Raw genomic sequence first — 21685 nt, 5'->3', positions numbered from 1 at the left:
AATGGCAACCCACTCCAGTGTTCTTGCCTGGAGAATCCCAGGGACCAGGGAGCCTTGTAGGCTGCTGTCTATGGGGTCGCACAAAGTCAGACACGACTGAAGCGACTTAGCAGCAGCAGCAGCATGTTTGTAACTTTTTGAAAATTGTACTTTAACAGAAATTTCACAGGCAGTATAGGAGTGTTACAAGTGCAAACTCCTGGATGGAACAAAGAAGTAGTTCTTTATTAAGAGCTGTGTGAGGTCAATTAATGTTTTTAATATCATCTCAAGCAAAACTTTTTTTCTGGGTTCCTCTCCTTGGGAACACATGGAGACTGGTATAGAGAGGGAGCTACACTAAAGAAAATAAAGGGAGGGAGTTCCCTGGCTGCCCAGTGGTTAAGACTCCATGCTCCTAATTCAGGGAACCTGGGTATGCATGCCACAACTAAGACCCAGCACAGACTAATTAATTAATTAATTAAGATACATTTTTTAAAACAGGAAAGGGAAAGGAACACTTCTCATAGCATTGTAAAACATGTTATGTTCCTTCACGGTCTTCACTTTTCTCTTTGAGAACCCTCTCTGCATCCCTCATTCTCCCCCATTTATCATGTGAATGATCACTGTTATCTGGGTTCCAAGCAAACCTCCAGGAACTTGTCCTTCATCAAACTCTTCTGCCCACTGTGACCCATTCTTCATCATCCCTGTGGGAAAGTGAAAGGCAAAGGAGAGAATAAAAGATATATCCATCTGAATGCAGAGTTTCAGAGAATAGCAAGGAGCGATAAGAAAGTCTTTCTAAGTGAACAATGCAAAGAAATAGAGGAAAACAATAGAATGGGAAAGACTAGCAAGAACATTAGAGATACCAAGGGAACATTTCATGCAAAGATGGGCTCAATAAAGGACAGAAACAGTATGGACCTAACAGAAGCAGAAGATATTAAGAAGAGGTGGCAAGAATACACAGAAGAACTATACAAAAAAAGATCTTAATGACTCAGACAACCACAATGGTGTGGATCACTCACCTAGAGCCACACATCCTAGAGTGTGAAGTCAAGTGGGCCTTAGGAAGCATCACTACGAACAAAGGTAATGGAAGTGATGGAATTTCAGCTGAGCTGTTTCAAATCCTAAAAGATGATGCTGTGAAAGTGCTGCACTCAATATGCCAGCAAATTTTGAAAACTCAGTAGTGGCCACAGGCCTGGAAAATGTCAGTTGTCATTCCAATCCCAAAGAAGAGCAATGCCAAAGAATGTTCAAACTACCACACAATTGCACTCATTTCACATGCTAGCAAAGTAATGCTCAAAATTCTCCAAGCCAGGATTCAACAGTACATGAACCAAGAACTTGCAGATGTTCAAAGTGGATTTAGAAAAGGCAGAAGAATCAGAGATCAAATTGCCAATATCCATTGGATCATAGAAAAAGCAAGAGAATTCCAGAAAAAAAAAATCTACTTCTGCTTCATTGATTACACTAAAGCCTTTGACTGTGTAGATCACAACAAACTGTGGAAAATTCTTAAAGAGATGGGAATATCAGACCACCTTACCTGCCTCCTGAGAAATCTGTAGGCAGGTCAAGAAGCAACAGTTAGAATGGGACATGGAACAACAGACTAGTTCCAAATTGGGAAAGTAGTGCATTGAGGCTGTGTATTGTCACCCTGCTTATTTAACTTATATGCAGAGAACATCATGTGAAATGCCAGGCTGGAAAGCACAAGCTGGAGTCAAGATTGCTGGGAGAAATATCAATAACCTCAGATATGCAGATGAAACCACCCTAGTGGAAGAAAGCTAAGAGAAACTAAAGAGCTTCTTGATGAAGGTGAAAGAGGAAAGCCAAAAAGCTGGCTTAAAACTCTACATTCAAAAACCTAGGATCATGGCATCTGGTCCTATCACATCATGGCAAATAGATGGGAAACAATGGAAACAGTGACAGGCTTTATTTTGGGGGGCTCCAAAATCACTGCAGATGGTGACTACAGCCATGAAATTAAAAGACACTTGTTCCTTGGAAGAAAAACTATGACAAACCCTAGAGACAGCATATTAAAAAGCAAAGACATTACTTTGCCTGCAAAAGTCCATTTAGTCAAAGCTATGGTTTTTCCAGTAGTCATGTATGGATGTGAGAGTTGGACCATAAAGAAAGCTGAGTGCCGAGGAAGTGATGCCTTCTAACTGTGTTGGAGAAGACTCTTGAGAGTCCTTGGACAGCACAGAGATCAAACCATTTGATTCTAAAGGAAATCAGCCCTGAGTATTCATTGGAAGGACTGATGCTGAAGCTGAAACTCCAATCGCTTTGGCCACCTGATGTGAAGAACTGACTCATTGGAAAAGACCCTGATGCTGGGAAAGATTGAAGGCAGGAGGAGAAGGGGACGATAGAGGACAAGATGGTTGGATTGCATCACCGAGTCCTGGACATGAGCTTGAGTAAGCTCTGGGAGATGGTGAAGGACAGGGAGGCCTGGCATGCTACAGTCCATGGGGTTGCAAAGAGTCGGACATGACTAAGTGACTGAACAACAACAACATCCTGATATACAAGTGTGAAGTAAAGAAGTCATTAATCTGGATCAACCAGACTACTAATATGTACTAATAGCAATGTAAACAGTCCCCTCCTTGCTTTTTCCAGAAGAGGATTATAATGCAGGGATTTTAAAGCCATGTTGGGCCCAGTAATGCAGACTGTCATAAGTAGAGGCAACCACCAATTGTGGCTTCTCAGCAGCTGCTTTGACATGGAAAGACAGAGAAAGATCAGAGTGAGATCTAAGAGAGGGTTAATAATAAGCACCACACTGGGTTATGGCCCTTAGCAGCTAGAGTTACCTGGGATACTCCAGGGGCTGGAGAAATGGTGAAGGGATCAGGGAGGAAAGTGAGACTACTCAAGTCACCTGCTTACCCAGTCTGAGTCTTGTATTCCGAGGCAATTCCAGACAAGTAACTGATTTAAACAGACTGTTGGGACTTCCCTAGTGGTCTAGTGGTTAAGAATCTGCCTGCCAATGTGCAGGACACAGGTTCAATCCCTGGTCCAGGAAGATCCCCATGCAGTGGAGCAACTAAGCCCATGCACCACAACTACTGAAGCCCTGTGCTCCAAAACAAGAGAGAAGCCACTGCAATGAGAAGATCATGCATCACAACAGAGAGTAGCCCCTGCTCACTGCAACTAGAGAAAGCCCACACTCAGAAACAAAGACCCAACATAACTGATAAATAAATAAATATTTTTTAAACAGGCTGTTTATCCAGTCTGCCTTTGTCTTGGAGAAATGGGCTTCAGATAAATGACACCATTCTGATTAAAACAAATAGAAATCATTCACAAATCTTGACAAAGAGAAAAGACAATCAATTGAATACTGAAGACTGTCTTGAATTGAATACTAGAGCCCTACTGACACAGTCAGCAAAAGTTATCTAGAAGACTATTTTTCTCTATGGGTTATCAATTAGATCAAGTGTGAAGTTCATTTATCCTCCTACAGTATTGGTGGGAATGTAAATTGGTGCAGCCACTATGGAAAACAGTATGGAGGTTCCTCAAAAAACTAAAAATAGAACTACCACATGATCCATTAATCCTGCTCCTGGGCATATATCCAGACCAAACTATAATTCAAAAAAATACATAGACCCCTATGTTCACAGTAGCACTATTCACAATAGCCAAGATATGGAAACAACCTAAATGTCCATCGACAGAAGAATGGATAAAGAAGATGTGGTACGTATATACAGTGAAATACTACTCAGCCACAAAAAAAAGAACAAAATAACGCCATTTGCAATAACATGGATGCAACTAGAAGTCAGTCAGAAAGAGAAAGACAAATACCATATGATATCACTTATACATAAAACCTTTTTAAAATATGACATTAATGAACCAATCTACAAAACAGAAACAGACTCACAAACACAGAGAACATACTTGTGGTTGCCAAGACAAGAGGGGGTTGGGGGAAGAATGGAGTGAGAATTTGGAGTTAGGTGTAAGCTATTATATATAAAATGAATCAATAACAAGGTCCCACTGTATAGCCCAGGGAACTATATTCAATGGTGGTGGTGGTTTAGTTGCTAAGTCATGTCTGACTCTTTGCAACCCCAGGGACTGTAACCCATCACACTCCCCCATTCATGGGATTTCCCAGGCAAGAATACTGAAGTGCGTGCCATTTCTTTCTCCAGGGGATCTTTCTGACCTAGCGATCAAACCTGCATCTCCTGCTTGGCAGGCAGATACTTTACCAATGAGCCACCTTGGAAGTCCCAATACAAAATAAGAGTTAAAAAAAAAATAGCTAAGTTTTTTTTTAAAGAGTGAGGTTCATTTCTGTATGCTTGTATTCATTTTTAGAGCTTGTTTTTCCTCCCATACTATCACAGTTTTACTTTTTGACTATGTAGCTTTCCCCACTTTCCTATGTATCAGAAGAGAAAATCTTGGAAATATATGCAGCTAACACAAGTGTGTGTTGTTGCCTTTAGATAAAGATTTCTGTTGTGTTTTAAAATTAAATTGCAGTATGGTTTCAAAATAAACCTGGTTTGAGGCTTAATGTATTTCTGGAATTAACAGCAAAAAACAAAACCCACATGGGAAAATATTTCATTGCCAAAGCACCAACTGCTGGCAAGTGGGTTCTCCAAGCAGCCCTGCTCTGTGGTCCTGGGTTCATGGGCCCTCCACCAGGGCAGGATTTTGTGAAATTTCCCTAAATCTCAAATCCGACGATGCAATTTTAGCAATGGAGAGAATGAATGATGAATGCAAGGAGGTAAAATAAAGGTGCCCGCTGGACTTGTGTGGAGAAGGCAGTGGCACCCCACTCCAGTACTCTTGCCTGGAAAATCCCATGGACCGAGGAGCCTGGTAGGCTGCAGTCCATGGGGTCGCTAAGAGTCGGACACGACTGAGCGACTTCACTTTCACTCTTCACTTTCATGCATTGGAGAAGGAAATGGCAACCCACTCCAGTGTTCTTGCCTGGAAAATCCCATGGACCGAGGAGCCTGGTAGGCTGCAGTCCATGGGGTCGCTAAGAGTCGGACACGACTGAGCGACTTCACTTTCACTCTTCACTTTCATGCATTGGAGAAGGAAATGGCAACCCACTCCAGTGTTCTTGCCTGGAGAATCCCAGGGATGGGGGAGCCTGATGGGCTGCCGTCTATGGGGTCACACAGAGTCAGACACGACTGAAGCGACGCAGCAGCAGCAGCAGCTGGACTTGTGACTGGCTTAGGGACGAATGGGGAACAAGAGACTGCAGTTGTTCACTCGAGGTCAACCCCCATCACCCTGCACTCAAAGATATAGTTTAAAATTGTGCTACAGGAGAAGCTTCACCACCTTTGACAAGTGAAGAAACAGGCAAGCAGACATTTGAACGCGCCCTCAATCCGGAAAGCCCCGCCTCCACAGCTCAGAACTCTGCCCAAGCAACCACCGCGCCTGCGCCAAATCAGCAAGCAATTGGAGTTTGGCGCTCGCCGGGGGGCGGGGGCCCTGTGCACTCAGAAAAAGCTCCGGATTGGTAAAACCCCACATTGACCAATCAGATCCCAAAAAGAGCTTTGAAACCCGCCCCCGCCCCTCAGTTCAGTTCAATCGCTCAGTCGTGTCCGACTCTTTGCGACCCCGTGGACTGCAGCAAGCCAGTCCTCCCTGTCCATCACCAACTCCTGGAGTTTACTCAAACTCATGTCCATTGAGTCGATGATGCCATCCAACCATCTCATCCTCTGTCGTCCCTTTCTTCTCGCGCCTTCAATCTTTCCCAGCATCAGGGTCTTTTCAAATGCCTTTCCGTTGATACAATCTCTTTCTCCATCATGTTCAAACCACTGATTCAAAGGTAAAACACTTGAAGGGCGGAGACCGAGAAGCTGCGAGGGAAGCCTCGGCAATGTGAAAGTCTCAGTCCAATAGAGGGTGCTTTCCAGGGACTCGGATAGGAATAGGGAAGATGGGTGCGGTGTGCGGACGGTCAAAGTACATTCCTGCCTCCATCCGGAGCTTCTGTGGAAACCCCCTACCTGGGGGTGGTAGCGGCCCTTAGTGTCCTTCGCAGTGGTTTGTTCCAAAATAGATGCCACCTACCCAGTGGTACCTCTCAGAACTGACTATTCCATCTGTGCCTCACGCAGTGGAATAACCTGAGTGCGTGCGTGTGTGCTCAGTCGTGTCTGACTCATTGCGCAGCCCGCCAGGCTCCTCTGCCCATGGAATTTCCCAGGCAAGAATACTGGAGTGGGTCGTCATTTCCTCCTCCAGGGGATCTTCCTAACTCCTGGATGGAACCCGCATCTTTTGAGTCTCCTGCATTAGCAGGCAAATTCCTCACCTGAGGCTCACTTTCCTCATAGCTCAGTTGGTAAAGAATCCGCGGGCAATGTAGGAAACCTCGGTTCGATCCTTAGGTTGAGAAGATCCCCTGGAGAAGGGAAAGGCTACCCACTTCAGTATTCTGGTACTGGCCTGGAAAATTCCATGGACGATATAGTCCATGGGGTCGCAAAGAGTCGGACACGACTGAGCGACTTTATCTTACCTGAGGGTATTGTTCTCTTGCCAACTTCTCATCCCTGAGTCCCGTACGCCCTCTAGTGGTGTGATGAAGGAGGTTTCCATACAGATGCCCTGTGAACTGTTCCTTCCTTAGCCTCCTTCCACCCACTCCCTGGACCCTTCCATCCCTGTCTCTAACCCATGTCCCCAAATGGACCGTCCCAGGCCCTGACCCTAAAGGCCCTGCAGAAAGCGAAGGCAAAGGAGTACACCCTCCCTCCTTAAAGCTGCTGCCCTGGAAGTAGGCTGAGGATGTCAGTAATTTGGATAGCAGTGTGGCAGCATCTATTTTAAAATAAAAACTGGAAATATCCTCCACTGTAATGTCAACTCCACGAAAGTAAGAACATGTGGCTTTCTAGTTCCTCGAGTCACCCCAACGCCTTGAGCACTATATGGCACAGAGTAGGCACTTGGGTTGTTGACTGACTGACCCCTTTGACTAAGCAGTTCACTTCTAAGACTGCTGAAGAAACACACACATGTGCACACAGATGTGTGCACAAGGCTGATAAAGGAAACTAACAGAGAAGGTGGGGTGGACCCTAAATAACCATTTATAGCCAATAGCTTACAGAGTAAAATTAATGACTAGGGTTCATGTTATACCACACAGCACCTGCTGGGTATGATACAAAATGAGTGGGACCTGTGTGTGCTTACAGGAACAAAGGGGAGTGCATTCTCCAGAACATGCAGTTAACAAAGAACAGCAAGTGGAATACATGTGTTGCAGAGAAAAGTGTCTGACCCCATGAGGCTAGTGCCCGATCCCTGGAGGAGGAACGGGGACCAGGCTTTGTTCACCACAGGGCTTTCTCAGAGGAGGAGCTTGGGGAGGGCTGGCTTAGGAGCCTGGGAGTGAGCCATTCTGAATGTCATTCGTTTATTCACAAATGCAGTGGGCTGCCAGTAATCTTTAGGACTTGGATGAAGCAAGAAGCTTATCCAGACTGACAATGGAAGGACAGGAATCCCCAGATTCTAGCTGTCTCTGGGTAGTCAGGCCCCTGGAGTGACCTTCAACAGGGCCCAGAATAAGGCCCTAACACCCAATTGGGCCCTTGCATTGCAGGGAAAGGGGGATCCGTGTTGCTTCGGGAAGGGACCTTTGGGACCCACCCGGAAATCTTGGAGCCACTGTAACAGGAGTGTGGTCCATCCTGCTAAGGAATGGAGACTTAGTCCTAGGACTAAGGCTAGGGCTTTCTTAAAGTGACATGAACACTTTAAGAAAGATGTAACAAAATAGGCACAATAAATTTGGGAGGATAATGCTGTTATCACCTCCACTTTACATGTGAAAAGACCTTTATGCCTTCTTCCCCTGTGTCTCTTCTTGAACTTCCATGGGCTGCACTTCTAATTCAATGTTTTAAAAGGGTTTCATTAGCAAGCACTTATGAAATAGTTACTATATACCAGAAAGTGTTTCAAATTCTTCTGAAATATTAACTCACATAATACTTCTCACAACAACCTAATGAGGTAGGAAGTTTTGTTTTCCCCCTTTTTTTTTTTTTTACAAATGAAGCACCTGGGAAACAAGTTTAGAAACCTGCCAGAGGTCACACAGCTGGGAAATCAAGGAGCCAGAATTTGAACCAAGGCCATTGGATCCAGAGTTCCATCCTTATAACCACATACCGCAGTGCCTTATCATTTTCTTTTTGTGCTTGTGTGTGTGAGAGAGAGAGCATGTGTGAGCCTTCTTCACCAGACTATGTGACTCCTGAAGGTTTGCATGATGCCTGTGGGATTGCCGGCTTCCCAGCAGCCAGGATGTCCTTGACATTGTGTGGGCATCCCTCAGCAGATGCTGACTTGATGGGTTAACTCCTCCCCCTTCCACCCTGGAGTAGGCATCCGGAGTGCTCTCAGTGTGGGCATCTAGGGGAATGAGCTTCTGTGCACCTCACCCCAGGAAGATCCTTCTGGGCAGCTGGGAGTGGCTCAAGGGCCATGAGCCCATTCTGACTAGTACAATTGTCTCAAATTTTCTGTAAGATTGAATCATTTTTTGTTTTAAATGAAATAGAAAAGGCTATATCACTACACAAAATCAGAAGCAATGTATTACCACAGAAGGTAACTGTAAAAATAAACAATGAAAAATACCATATCTTATCATTCTAAATGCCTTTTTTTAAATATTTCAACATATCAGAAATAGAGAATGCATCTTACAGTCACTGAGATGAGAAGGCTGTGGGGCACAGTTTAATTCGCCACACCTTCTTTCTTGTGTGTTAGTCTGTGTTGGTCGCTCAGTCGTGTCCGACCCTTTGCAAGCCCATGTAAGTCCACCAGATTCCTCTATCCATGAAATTCTCCAGGCAAGAATACTGATTATTTAAAATAATGATGTGACACGCTGTCTATAGCATCTGAGAGTTAATGAGCTATGGTAAAAAAAAAAAATTCCAAAACTTTAAATTTTAAATTTAAATAAGAATTTTGTTTTCGGTAATCACTGATCTGTCTGATTTGTAGTGTTCTAAGCACTTCTTTTTCCCAACTTTAGTGAGATATAATTGTTATATACCATTGTATAAGTTTCAGGTGTACAACATAATGATTTGATATGTCCATATATAATCACCACAATCAGTTTAGTTAACATCCATCACTTCACATAGTTACAATTTGTTTTCTTGTGATCATAACTTTTAAGATCTATTCTCTTAGTGACTTCAAATACACAATACAGTATTGTTAACTATAGTCACCATGCTGTACACTGGATCCCCAGGGTTTATTTATCTTATAACTGGTAGTTTGTACCTTCTGACTCAACCATTCCCCAGCCCCCACCCCACCCACTCTACCCTCACCCTACCTCTGACAACCACCGATCTGTGTTTCTATTAATTTGTGTCTTTTTTAGATTCCACCTATTCATAAATGAGATTACTCAGTCTTTGTCTTTCTCTGTCTGACTTATTTCACTTAGCATAATGCACTCCAAGGTCATTCATGTTGTTGCAAATGGCAAAATCTCATTCTTTTTTATGGCTGATCCCAAGAATCTGTTAAGTGCCACCTCACTTCATCCTCACCAAGGCCCTTGAAGAAAACCCTGTTGCCCCTGTCAGCAAAGACACTCAGGCCCAGAGAAGGCACTTAACAAACTCCGTTGTCCAGCTCCAGTAGAACAGAGCCTGGCCAGGTGCCAAAGCCCATGAGGACAGCAGTTGGGGCCATCCTCGCATTCCCGCTGCCCCGGGTCCTCCCAGGGCTGTTCCCTGTCCTCACAGACCCAGCCCTGCCCTGTGTCATCCCACCTCCCACGGGACACTGAGCCCAGCTCCTCTCAGAGACCCCCTCCCTTTCCCCCCAGCCCTGAGGGAAGTGCCTTGGACGCCTGGTCTGGGCCTGGATTTTCTCTGGATCCTGGAGAGATTTTTCAGTTCCTCCCTCACCAGGACTTTATGACAGACCCTGTGTGTGGGCAGGAGAGAGGTGTCCTGTAGAATGTAGGGAGCAGGCAGGGTCCTGAGGGGATCCTCTGAGGCAGCACAGGTGCTGGGTGAAAGGCCACAAATGGGCTGAGGGTGTAACTGAGGCCCTGTGAGCAGGGCTGGGGGAGGGGCTAAAGAGGCCCTGGCTGGGAGGGGAGGCCTGGTGGCAGGCAAAGGGAGGTTTGGGAACAGATGTGTTGAGGTGTCCTTAAGTCCTGGTCTAGACCCCTGCACTGACCTCCCTCCAGATGCCCACAGGAGACTGTCACTCTCCCTGGCTGCCTCCCCCTCATTCTCAACAAGGCCATTTTAATGGGGGACGGGGCTGCAGAGCTTTGTGTAAGGCATGCCCCATGTGTGCTGAGGATCATCATCCCCTGAGTTTTATAGATACATAACCCCTTAATTCTGTAGATTAAGCCACGTGTGTGTGTGTGTGTGTGTGTGTGTGTGTGTGTGTGTGTGTAAGAGACAGACAGACAAAGACATAGAGAATCAGAGTCAGAGACACAGAGAAAGGTGGAACCAAATAGCTTCTCTGGAGATTCATAAAAGGTAGTGATTTAGCCACTGCCTGCAGGCATGCTAAATCGCTTCAGTAGCATCTGACTCTTTTGAACCCTCATGGACAGTAGCCTGCAAGGCTTCTTTGTCCAAGGCATTCTCCAGGCAAGAATACTGGAATGGGTTGGCATGCCCTCCTCCAGAGGGTCTTCTGGACCTAGAGATTGAACCCACATCTCTTAGTCTCCTGCATTGGCAGGTGGGTTCTTTACCACTAGGGCCGCCTGGGAAGCCCTGATTTGGCCACTAGCAAACCCTAAAATTCATCCTAAAATTCTAGGTCCATTAACGATCCATTCTAAGGAGGCCTCCCCTGACCTCTGGTGGTCATAGTCATAACTTGAGACAGTGGCTAAGGGCACAGGCTATGGAGAAGGCTGGTGTTCTAACCCTGGCTCCTCCACTATTCCTGTCTGCATGACACTGAGCAGATCATAGAACTTTGTTGGGCCTCAGACTCTCACTTGTAAAATGGAGACAATGGCAGCTATTATTCATGGAAAGCACTGGCACACGGCAAGCCCAATGCAAACAATGACTCTTAAGATCAACATTGTCACTATTATTATTCCTAGGGCCATCTACTGTTGCTGTATTTTTCCCCTTTGTGGGATGGGGACCTGGCTACTCTCAGAGGTAAGCCCCATCTCTCTACCTCTATGGACCCATTTGGAGACAGTGACAGTCACCACAAGGGCTTGGGGATGGGAAAGGAGGGTGTGATACACAGAACAATGGCCCCCCGCAAAGATGTCCACATTCTAATTCCCAGAACCTATGAATGTGTCACCTTACATGGCAAAAGGGACTTGGCAGTTGTGATTAAGAATCTTAAACTGGGGAAGATTATCCTGGATTATCTGGATGACCCCTATGTAATCACACAGATCCTTATAAATGAAAGGAGGAGGCAGGAAAATCAAAGTCCATATGACCAAATTCTGAGTCATAACAAAATCTTAACAAATTTAAAAGAACTGAAACAATGCACAGTATGTTCTCTGGCTGTAATGGAGCTATATTAGAAATCAATGACAAAAATATCTGGTAAATTTCCAAATGTTTGAAAATTAAAGACACATAAATAACCCATGGGTACCTCAAAGCAAATCAGAAAATATTTTTAATTAAATGACAATTAAAACACAACATAATAGAATTTTTGGTATGCACCTAAAGCAATGCTTAGAGGAAAAATTATGACATTAAATGCTTATGTTAGAAAAGACAGTTATAGGAGAGGAAAAAGTTTCCCTTGACCCACTTAGGGGAAGATTAGATCACTGATGGGAGGCTTTGATGAGGTTCCAGACATGCTACTTCCAAATATGGCACCTTGGATTTTGAATACTTTAAGGTGAAGGCCTCTGAGAAAACAGCAGAAGTAAGGAAGTAACCCTGACCTTCCCCTAACCCTTCTCAGACTCCCCTGGCTGGGTCTGAAAATTAAAATGACAAAGACATTCATAGGAGAAAAGTATGCAAATTTATTTAATATGAATTTTACATACATGGGAGCCTTCATAAGGAAATGAAGACCTGAGGAAACAGACCTGAGTAGTTTTATTCTAGGTCTGATGACACGAAGACAGAAATATGATAGGATCAGAGAGCACGTGGTAAGTGTAGTAAACTGGGGAAAGTTAGCAAGACCTGTTTGTTCAGATGCTCCTTTCTTGTGGGTATAGGGAACGAACTTCTTATATGAGGGTATATGAAGAAAGGCAGTGTGGAGGTCAGGGTTACTTCCATACTTCTGCTGTTTTCTCAAAGTCCTTCAGCTTAAAGTATTCAATATGGCAAGATGCCATATTTGGAAGTAGCATGTCGTGAACCTCAATAAAGCCTCCCATCAATGATCTAAGCTTCCACCTCATGAAATTAGAAATAGGCAAACTTAAGCCAAGCTGACGTAAGGCAATAATACAGAAAATGAATCAAGAAAACAGAATAATAAGAGAGAAAAAATCAATGAGGGACTTCCCTGGTGGCACAGTGGATAGGAATCTACCTGCCAATGAAGGAGACATGGGTTCCATCCCTGGTCCGAAATCCCACAAGCTGAGGAGCAACTAAGCCCGTGTACCACAACTACTGAGCCCTCACCTGAGCCCTCGCGCCACAACTACCAAGCCCACAGGCTGCAACTACTAAAGCCCATGCACCTAGAGCCTGTACTCTGCAACAGGAAGCCACCACAACCAGACCGTGCACTGCAACAAAGAGTAGCCCCTGATGGCCACAACTAGAGAAAGCCCTCACAAAGCAACGAAGACCCAGCACATCCAAAAATAAGTAAATAAAAGAAATGCAGATTCCTGGCCTCTTCCCAACCTAGACCTGTGAATCAGAGGTTAAAAAAAAAAAAAAAAAACTGCCTGCCAATGCCAGGGAAACATAGTCTTCAATCCGTGGTCTGGGAAGATTCCACATGCCACAGAGCAACTAAGCCCATGAGCCACAACTACCATGAGCCCTTGTGCTATAACTCCTGAAGCCCATGCACCCTAGAGCCCGTGCTCCGTAAGAGAAGCCACTGCAATGAGAAGCCCTCACACCACAACGAAGAGTAGACCTCACTCACCACAGCTAGAGAAAGTCTGCGCACAGCAACAAAGACCCAGCACAGCCAAAAATAAATAAATAATTAAAAAAAAAAAAAACTGGTTCCTTGGAAAGATCAATGAAATTGATAGAACTCTAGCCAGACTGACCAAAAACACAAACAAACAAAAATCAAAGAGAAGACAAATTACCAATATCAGGACTCTATGGGAGAGGGAGAGGGTGGGAAGATTTGGGAGAATGGCATTGAAACATGTAAAATATCATGTATGAAACGAGATGCCAGTCCAGGTTCGATGCACGATACTGGATGCTTGGGGCTAGTGCACTGGGACGACCCAGAGGGATGGTATGGGGAGGGAGGAGGGAGGAGGGTTCAGGATGGGGAACACATGTATACCTGTGGCGGATTCATTTTGATATTTGGCAAAACTAATACAATTATGTAAAGTTTAAAAATAAAATAAAATTTTTAAAAAAATAAAAAGAGACAGGGGGGGAAATGGGAAGTTCATGTGTAATGGGTACAGGGTTTCAGTTTTGCAAAACGAAGACTTCTGGAGATAGATGATAGTGATTGTTCACAGTAATGTAAATGTACTTAATGCCACAGAACTGTACACTTAAAAGTGGTCTAAAGCAAAATTTGTGTTACCGTATCTTTAAATGCAGTTTTAAAATAAATGTTTAAATGAAGCAATGGTTGTTACCAGGAACCCAAAGCAGAATGTTGCGTGCAGGAGGGGGAAGCTGCTTATCCACAACTGCCACAAATGCTTGTCCTGCAGCTATTGGAATTCCAGGTGCCCATGACCCTGACTGACCTGAACTGAGCATCCTGGAGGGGCTGATGCCTCTTAGGGGGAAATCATCCCCTGATCCTCAGCCTCACGGTGCCCAGAAGACATACCCGGTGATCTCTGGTCATCCTAAAGCCTTTGTTCCTGTGACATAGACCAGTCTGTGCAACTCTAAGCCTTACCCGGGACCTAGATAAGTATCTCTTCTCCAAGGTGCCCTGGCTGAGGGAGGCTGACACCAGTCTTCAGCAAGGCTTCTGACCCAGATACACAGCTCCTCACAAATGTCTGTGATCCAAAGCCAGAGCAATAAAAAGAGATTTCCAAACACTTTTAATGGGTAGACTTGAGTCAAAACAGACCAGATGTCAAGGATTTATCTTCTTCCATAAAAATAAAACCTCCCTACATCCCGTCATACCCTGCATCTTCTGTCCTTTGAGTGCCTCTTCACCTATATTTCTGAATCAAACAGTTATTGGGTGACTTGGGGGAAAGAGCAAGCATCAGCCAGTTTTCTCTGGCTTTCGGCTCATTGAAAATACTCCGAAGTTGAAACAGCTTAAGAACTTCTGCTCCCATGGGCCATCTTTTGTCCTTTACAAAAGGTTGTCAAGTCTAGGGAATGCCAGAGTTTGTAAGTCTATGGGCAATACACAACTCCAGTGCTCTGTAAACTCTTCCACTGGGGAGGGAAAAAAATGAATTTTCAAGATTTTGTAGGAATTTGCCATAATATTGGTATCAGAACTCAACAAAGAGATCTTAATTGGATTAGGTGTATGTTTATATTTTAAGCATCCATTTATTAAGAAAAAGTAGAGAAATAGATCTTTTTATTATTTTTTTATTTTTATTTTTGGCCACACCTCAAGGCTTGTGGAATCTTAGATCCCCAACCAGGGATTGAACCCATGCCCCCTGCAGTGGAATCTCAGAGTCCTAACTAGTGGACTTCCAAGGGATTTCCAAAAAGTAGATTTTTCTTTTTGCTCTTTGTACGTTTAAATTTTTTATTGAAGTGAAAAAACAGACTTCAAAAAGATATCTTGGAAATCAGGTAGCTAATACAAAACATTCAATGGAAGACTTGAAAAAACAAGTTGAGCAAATCTTCCAGAAAGTTGAATAAACAGATAAAAGGAGTGAAACAATTTTTAAGTCTTAGTAAAGGTGATCTAGAATTAGATTTTTAAAACTTTTCAGATACCGAAAACAGAGGAAAAGGCAGGGGAAATTCTCAAAGAAATAATGCAAGAATGCCCCTTAGAAATGAAGGCCATGTGTTTCTAGCACAAACGAATAAACACTTTAGACAAAGAGATGTTACTTAAAATTTCAAAATACTAAGTAAAAATAAATAGTAAATCCTTAAGAGGACAACCCAATAAAATATGTACAAGAAATGTGAACAGACAAGAATACACATGGACAGACTTCCCTGGTAGTCCAGTGATTAAGAATCCGTCTGCCTGCCAATGCAGGAGACATGGGTTTGATCCCTGGTCTGGGAAGATTCCACATGGTGTGGGGCAACTTAGCCCATGCACCACAACTACTGAAGCCTGTGCACCACAAGTAGAGAAATCCCACATGCAGAAACAGAGACCCAGTGCAGCCAAAAATAAAAGAATATATATGGATGAAAAATTAGCACACGAAAATAGGTGCAACATACTGAAATGCAAATTCAAACCCCAAGGAGATGCCACTATAACCCTGCTTTTGTTGTTGTTCTTTAGTCACTAAGTTGTAGAGACTCTTGTGTGACCCCATGGACTGTAGCCCGTCTTCTGTCCATGGGATTTCTCAGGCAAGAATACTGGAGTGGGTTGTCATTTCCTCCTCCAGGGGATCTTCCTAACCCAGGGATCTAACCTGTGTCTCCTGCTTAGCAAGTGGATTCTTTACCACTGAGGCACCAAGGAAGCCCCATATCCCTTTTAGAATGGCTAAAATAAAAAAGACTGACCATCCCAAGAATTAATGAGGATATGAAGCAACCCTCATATATTATTACTGGTGAGAATGCAAAATTGTATAGCCACTTTGAAAAATATTTCATCAGTTTGGCACTAAAGCTGTAATAAACAAACTCCAGATGAATTAAAGAGAAAGGGTTTATGGCATAAGCAGAAAAAAGAAACATGTATGATGAGTGCGAATTAAGACTGAAGACAACAAACGGCTATAATGAGAAGTACACGGGCTTCCCAGGTGGCTCAGTGATAAAGAATCCATCTGTCAATACAGGTTTGATCTCTGGGTTGGAAAGATCCCCTGGAGGAAGAAATGGCAACCCAATCCAGTATTCTTGCTTAGAAAATCCCATGGACACAAGAGCCTGGTGCGCTACAATCCATGGGGTCGCAAAGAGTCAGACACCACTGAGCACATACACATTGAGAGGTACACAGGGGTTCTAAGAGTCCTGGGTTCAAAACTAGCTGCACTGGGACTAGTGATTTGACTTTGAATAAGATATTTCTCTTATCCTCAATTATTTGACCTATAAAATGATAATAGAACAGTGAGATTTTTTTTTTTAATGAAAGAGGGATAGTAACAGAGAGATGGAAATGTACTTACAAACAGTACCTAAAGCACACACAATTTCCCCTGGGAGAAGCCATTCCTGACCACCTGGGCTACGGAGCTCTCCTCTGTATTCCGAGCCTTCCCTGGCTCTCCCCTGCCCTGGCTCTTATCATATTTGTTCTATCACAATCTTCTGGATGGTTCTCTACTCATTAACTCTGAACTCTTTTAGAACTTATATCCTGCATTAATCAATCATTCCTATGTCCTCAGAACCTGCTTCGCCTAAAGCAAGAAGCTTGATTCCCAGCAGGTGCTCAAACAAGATTGTTTTTGGCTTTGGGTTTGGTTTGGGTTGGTTGGTTGGTTTTGTTTGTTGAATGGGTTTTTGTCTGAGTGATGACGACACTAGATACTTAATCAAGTATATTGGATGATGAGGTTCAGGACACACTACCCCAAAATACGGCACCTTGGCATGTTGAATATTTCAAGTGGAAGGAATTTAACAAACAGCAGGTACAGGCAGGATTTTCTGAACTTTCTCTGAAACAGGTCATAAACTGTCATGTGAGAGGTGCCCTCCCTCTACCCAGAGGAAAAGAGCATCCTTATCTCCAAAGACACAGACACTGACAAGAATCTGGACAGACAGGCCTTGATGTTTCCCCTAGTTTATTACACTCGGCTCACATTCTTTTTTATCTTATCACATTTTCCCAGGACTCATCAAATCTAGCATAAAACGCTCAGGTTTATCCACTTCAGATCTTGTAAAACTTACTAAATGAATTAATATGTTTTTCCCTTGTTATCTTTTGTTACAGCAGCCCCAGCCAAGAATTTTGAAGGGTAGAGAAAAAATATATTTTCCCTCCCTACACCATCATTAAACCAGCATTTGCTTATTGGAAATAACATATTATATCCAAGATATTGTAGGAAATATCTCTGTAAATTTCTGTTCTCTTAAATGGGGGTGTGGGGGAAAGGATGACCTCAGCAGGCCTGGGTTGCTCAATTCCTACATATACCAAAGAAAAGCCTGCCTCTGAGATTGGCACATGGATGGCTCCTAAGAGATAACTTCTGAGCCCCTGGAGTATTTTGCCTGATAAGACTTTCTGTGTGTTTAAGACCTCAGCCCATGCTCTACCAGCAGGATCAAATAAGTTTATCCTAACACTGATTTATGGTAAATGTCTGGTTTTGCTCTGGGGAGATACGGTCTGAGTAGCCCGAGATCAGCCACATAAACTCTTTTGTGTTCCTATGTGACTGACTCCCAAGACAAAAACATGGCACCAAGGCTCAGAGTGTCCTGATTGGCTAAACTTCACATGTGTTGTACCACATCATTGCTGGGAGAATACATAAGGAATATGTCCCCATGCAACTCCTCTAGGAAGGGACCCCTGGGAATCTGCACCTGGTTTCTCCTGGATTAAATCCCATACACCTTTTCCCTTTGCTGATTCTGATCTGTATACTTTCACTGTAACAAACCAAACCATGCGTATAACAGCTTCTGAGTCCTGTGTGTCCTTCTAGCAGATCATCAAGCCTGAGTGGTCTTGCACAGGGAGCTTGTGCTCTTTACCCCACACTTCTGACAGACTTATGTAGTACCTGTTTATTGCCCACTTTTATAATGAATCTTTGTCACTGCTATTTTCTCAGATCAGCCCTAAGTTAGGCACTGCATCAGCTAATTCACTAGTCTTTCTATATAAAGAGGCCAAGGAACAGACTAGGCTCTCAATGAATACTTCTTGGATAAACACACTGCCAATCTTGTTATTTATTTGGCCCTGCCAGGTCTTAGTTGTGGCATGAAAACTCCAGCACATGGGATCTAGTTCCCTGACCAGGGATTGAACCCTGCATTGGGAGTTCAGGCCCCCTGCATTGAGTGCAGTGTCTTAAGTCACTGGCCACCAGGGAAGTCCTTGGTTATTTTAGTCCTAAGTGTAAGGCATAGATGTCACTCAACCTTGTATCAACAGAATCAAGTATGTGAACCCATACTTGAGGTGTGGGAAGTCCAGTTGACCTTTCACCCTTATGAGTCTTCTCTCTCCTTGTTTTCCTCTTGCTTTGTGGCCACGTTACTCATCACTTTTTTTCTAGGTCCTTTCCCTGTGTTCCTCCTTTGCACTTCAACTACTCTTGTGTCTGTCTGCCCCATCAGTGTCATATCCCCTATGGCAAACACCATATGTATCCATCCTCACTTATTTCACCATAGCAATAATTTAGTGTCAATACTTTAATTCCTATTTTAGAAATGGAGAGACCCAAAGATATAAATACCTTTCCTACCATAACACAGTGCATGTCAGAGCCATGGTCAAAACCAATGGCTAGTTCATATCATGGCCTATAAGGAGAAAGAGTAGGTAGGACACAAGTCATTTGGCCTCAGCGAGATGCTCTGCTCCCTTTTCCTCTTCCACCTATGTTCTAATCCTTTCATCCAACTCTACAGCCTACGGACTTGTCACATATTGTGCAGCAAATTCGGATACCCTACATTTAGTATTCTTATTTAAACCATAGATTTTCAGTCTTTTTGGGTCAGGAAGTATCTTTAACTCTGTATTACGAGGGAGAAATAATTACATTTATCACTCCTTAAGCAGGGTGGATTCTCCTTAAGCAGAATCTTAAAAAACCACCAGTAGTGTCTTTTTCACAACTGTTTTTGGGGCTGTGAAAATACAAATGGAAGCTTGGAGATGTAACCTGATCTTCTTGTATATAGTTGGGGGCTTCTGAGTGAGATCTGTGACTGTTACGGCAACAGAGGATTTTGCAGAGGAAACAGACTCGTGGCTGCTCCCACCCTACCTCTGAATAACTCTGAAGAATACACATGTTTACAGGAGATGCTATGGCATTTTGCCAGGCGGCTTGTGGCGTAAGTTTTTTCTGTCGTCCCATAAATTGTCCCCAAGAGATTTAATGTTCTATTCTATGTAGTGCTGTAAGATAAGCATATTATTTTTAAAGGTTTGTTTTTATATCAATGATTTCATCTAGAACACCATCTGGGTCAACACTTCGTCTGTGCTCCACATATTGGGAAATGCTTCTAGAGAACAAAGCCTTTTAAATTGAAAAATTCCATATAATTCTTAAATTTTATAAAACACATCAGATTATAACTGAAGTAGCTCAGATGGTAAAGCGTCTGCCTGCAATGCGGGAGACCCAGGTTTGATCCCCAGGTCGGGAAGATCCCCTGGAGAAGGAAATGGCAACCCACTCCCGTACTCTTGCCTGGAGAATCCCATGGACGGAGGAGCCTGGTGGGCTACAGTCCTTGGGGTCGTAAAGTCGGACACAACTGAGAGACTTCACTCACTCACATCAAATTATAACTGACACCATCAGTTCTGTACTCAACACTTCCAGAGCTACTCTGAGAAAAGAGCAAGGGTTTTGAACTTAGAACTTGAACCCCCCAAATATGCCTGTTACTGCAGTCAAGAGAGAACTCAGTTTTGTGAAAACAAACTCTTTGTGAGGCTGAGGTCATACATGTGAAGAACCTAGCACACATACACACTCTGTAAATTTGAGTTTTTATAGTAACTCCTATTATCATTAGATAAAAAGAACTCAGTAAATGAAGCTGTGGTCGTAATTGTTTACAGCTCCAGGGCAGCTCAGCTGGTAAAGAATCCGCCAGCAATGTAGGAAACCCCGGATCAATTCCTGGGTTGGACAGATCCGCTGCAGAAGGGATAGGCTACCCACTCTAGTTTTCTTGGGCTTCCCTGATGGCTCAGCTGGTAAAGAATCTGCTTGCAGTTCAGGAGACCTGGGTTCAACCCCGGGGTTGGGAAGATCTCTTGGAGAAGGAAATCGCTACCCACTCCAGTATTCTAACCTGGAGAATTCCATGGACTGTCTAGTCCATGGGGTCGCATTAGAGTCGGACATGACTGAGCAACTTTCACTTTCCAGGGTTTGTCAGCCATTTGTGACCAGACAGCACAGATCAAAATCAAGAACAGTGACTTTTAATTTTCTGTGTACTGAAGATTGTATCAGCATAGAAACAGGAGCAGGTATTTTTCAGAGCAACATCATCATTAGAGGTATTTGGCAGGGAAGATGGGCACCTCACAAAATTTGAAGGGATAGGTACTCAGTCTTGCAGCTCTAGAGAATTTCGAGGTTTTACATCCCAACTCATTGTATGAAGCTAGCGTTAACTTTGATACCAAAGTCTAAGAATACATGAAATAAAAGCATATGCTAGGTCACTCATGAGGACACACATAATTCTAAACAAATTAGGACATAGATTACTCATGACAAAATTGGTTTATCTTAGGAATATAAAATTGGCTTAAACATAGAAACCTATCAATGTAATTCAACCTATTATATTAATAGAGGGAAGTGATCATCTCAATAGATGCACTTTTAAGTGTTTGATGAAATTCAACATATAATCAAGATGACTACCCTAAGCAAAGTAATTATAAAATAGAATGACTCTGATAAAGTATCTACCAAAAAAAGCAGTTATATATCATGGGGAAATACTGAAAATTTTCCATTTCTCATCAGGGATAAAACAAGGATGTACACTATCACCAGTTCTATACATCATTTTACTAGGTGGGTCTACCTAATGCCATGAGAAATGGAAATAAAAGCTATAATGCTTAAAATGACAGAACAAAATTATTACTATTCAAAGATGATATAATTATGTAAATAACCCTGTGTACGAGACAGCAAAAGAGACACTGATGTATAGAACAGTCTTATGGACTCTGTTGCAGAGGGAGGGGGTGGGAAGATTTGGGAGAATGGCATTGAAACATGTATAATATCATGTAAGAAACAAGTTGCCAGTCCGGGTTCGATGCACGATACTGGATGCTTGGGGCTAGTGCACTGGGACGACCCAGAGGGATGGTATGGGGAGGGAGGAGGGTTCAGGATGGGGAACACATGTATACCTGTGGTGGATTCATTTTGATATTTGGCAAAACTAATACAATTTGTAAGGTTTAAAAATAAAATAAAATTAATTAAAAAAAATAAAGAATATCACCAAAAAAAAAAAAATTGAAAACGACCTAAAGGTAAACTTTTAAACTTAATAAGCATATTCAGCAAGGTTGCTGG

The sequence above is a fragment of the Bos taurus genome, chromosome X (genome assembly GCF_002263795.3).
Source record: "Bos taurus isolate L1 Dominette 01449 registration number 42190680 breed Hereford chromosome X, ARS-UCD2.0, whole genome shotgun sequence".
Taxonomy (NCBI): Eukaryota; Metazoa; Chordata; class Mammalia; order Artiodactyla; family Bovidae; genus Bos; species Bos taurus.
The sequence above is the reverse complement of the archived record's forward strand: the minus strand, read 5'-3'. Positions refer to the sequence as shown.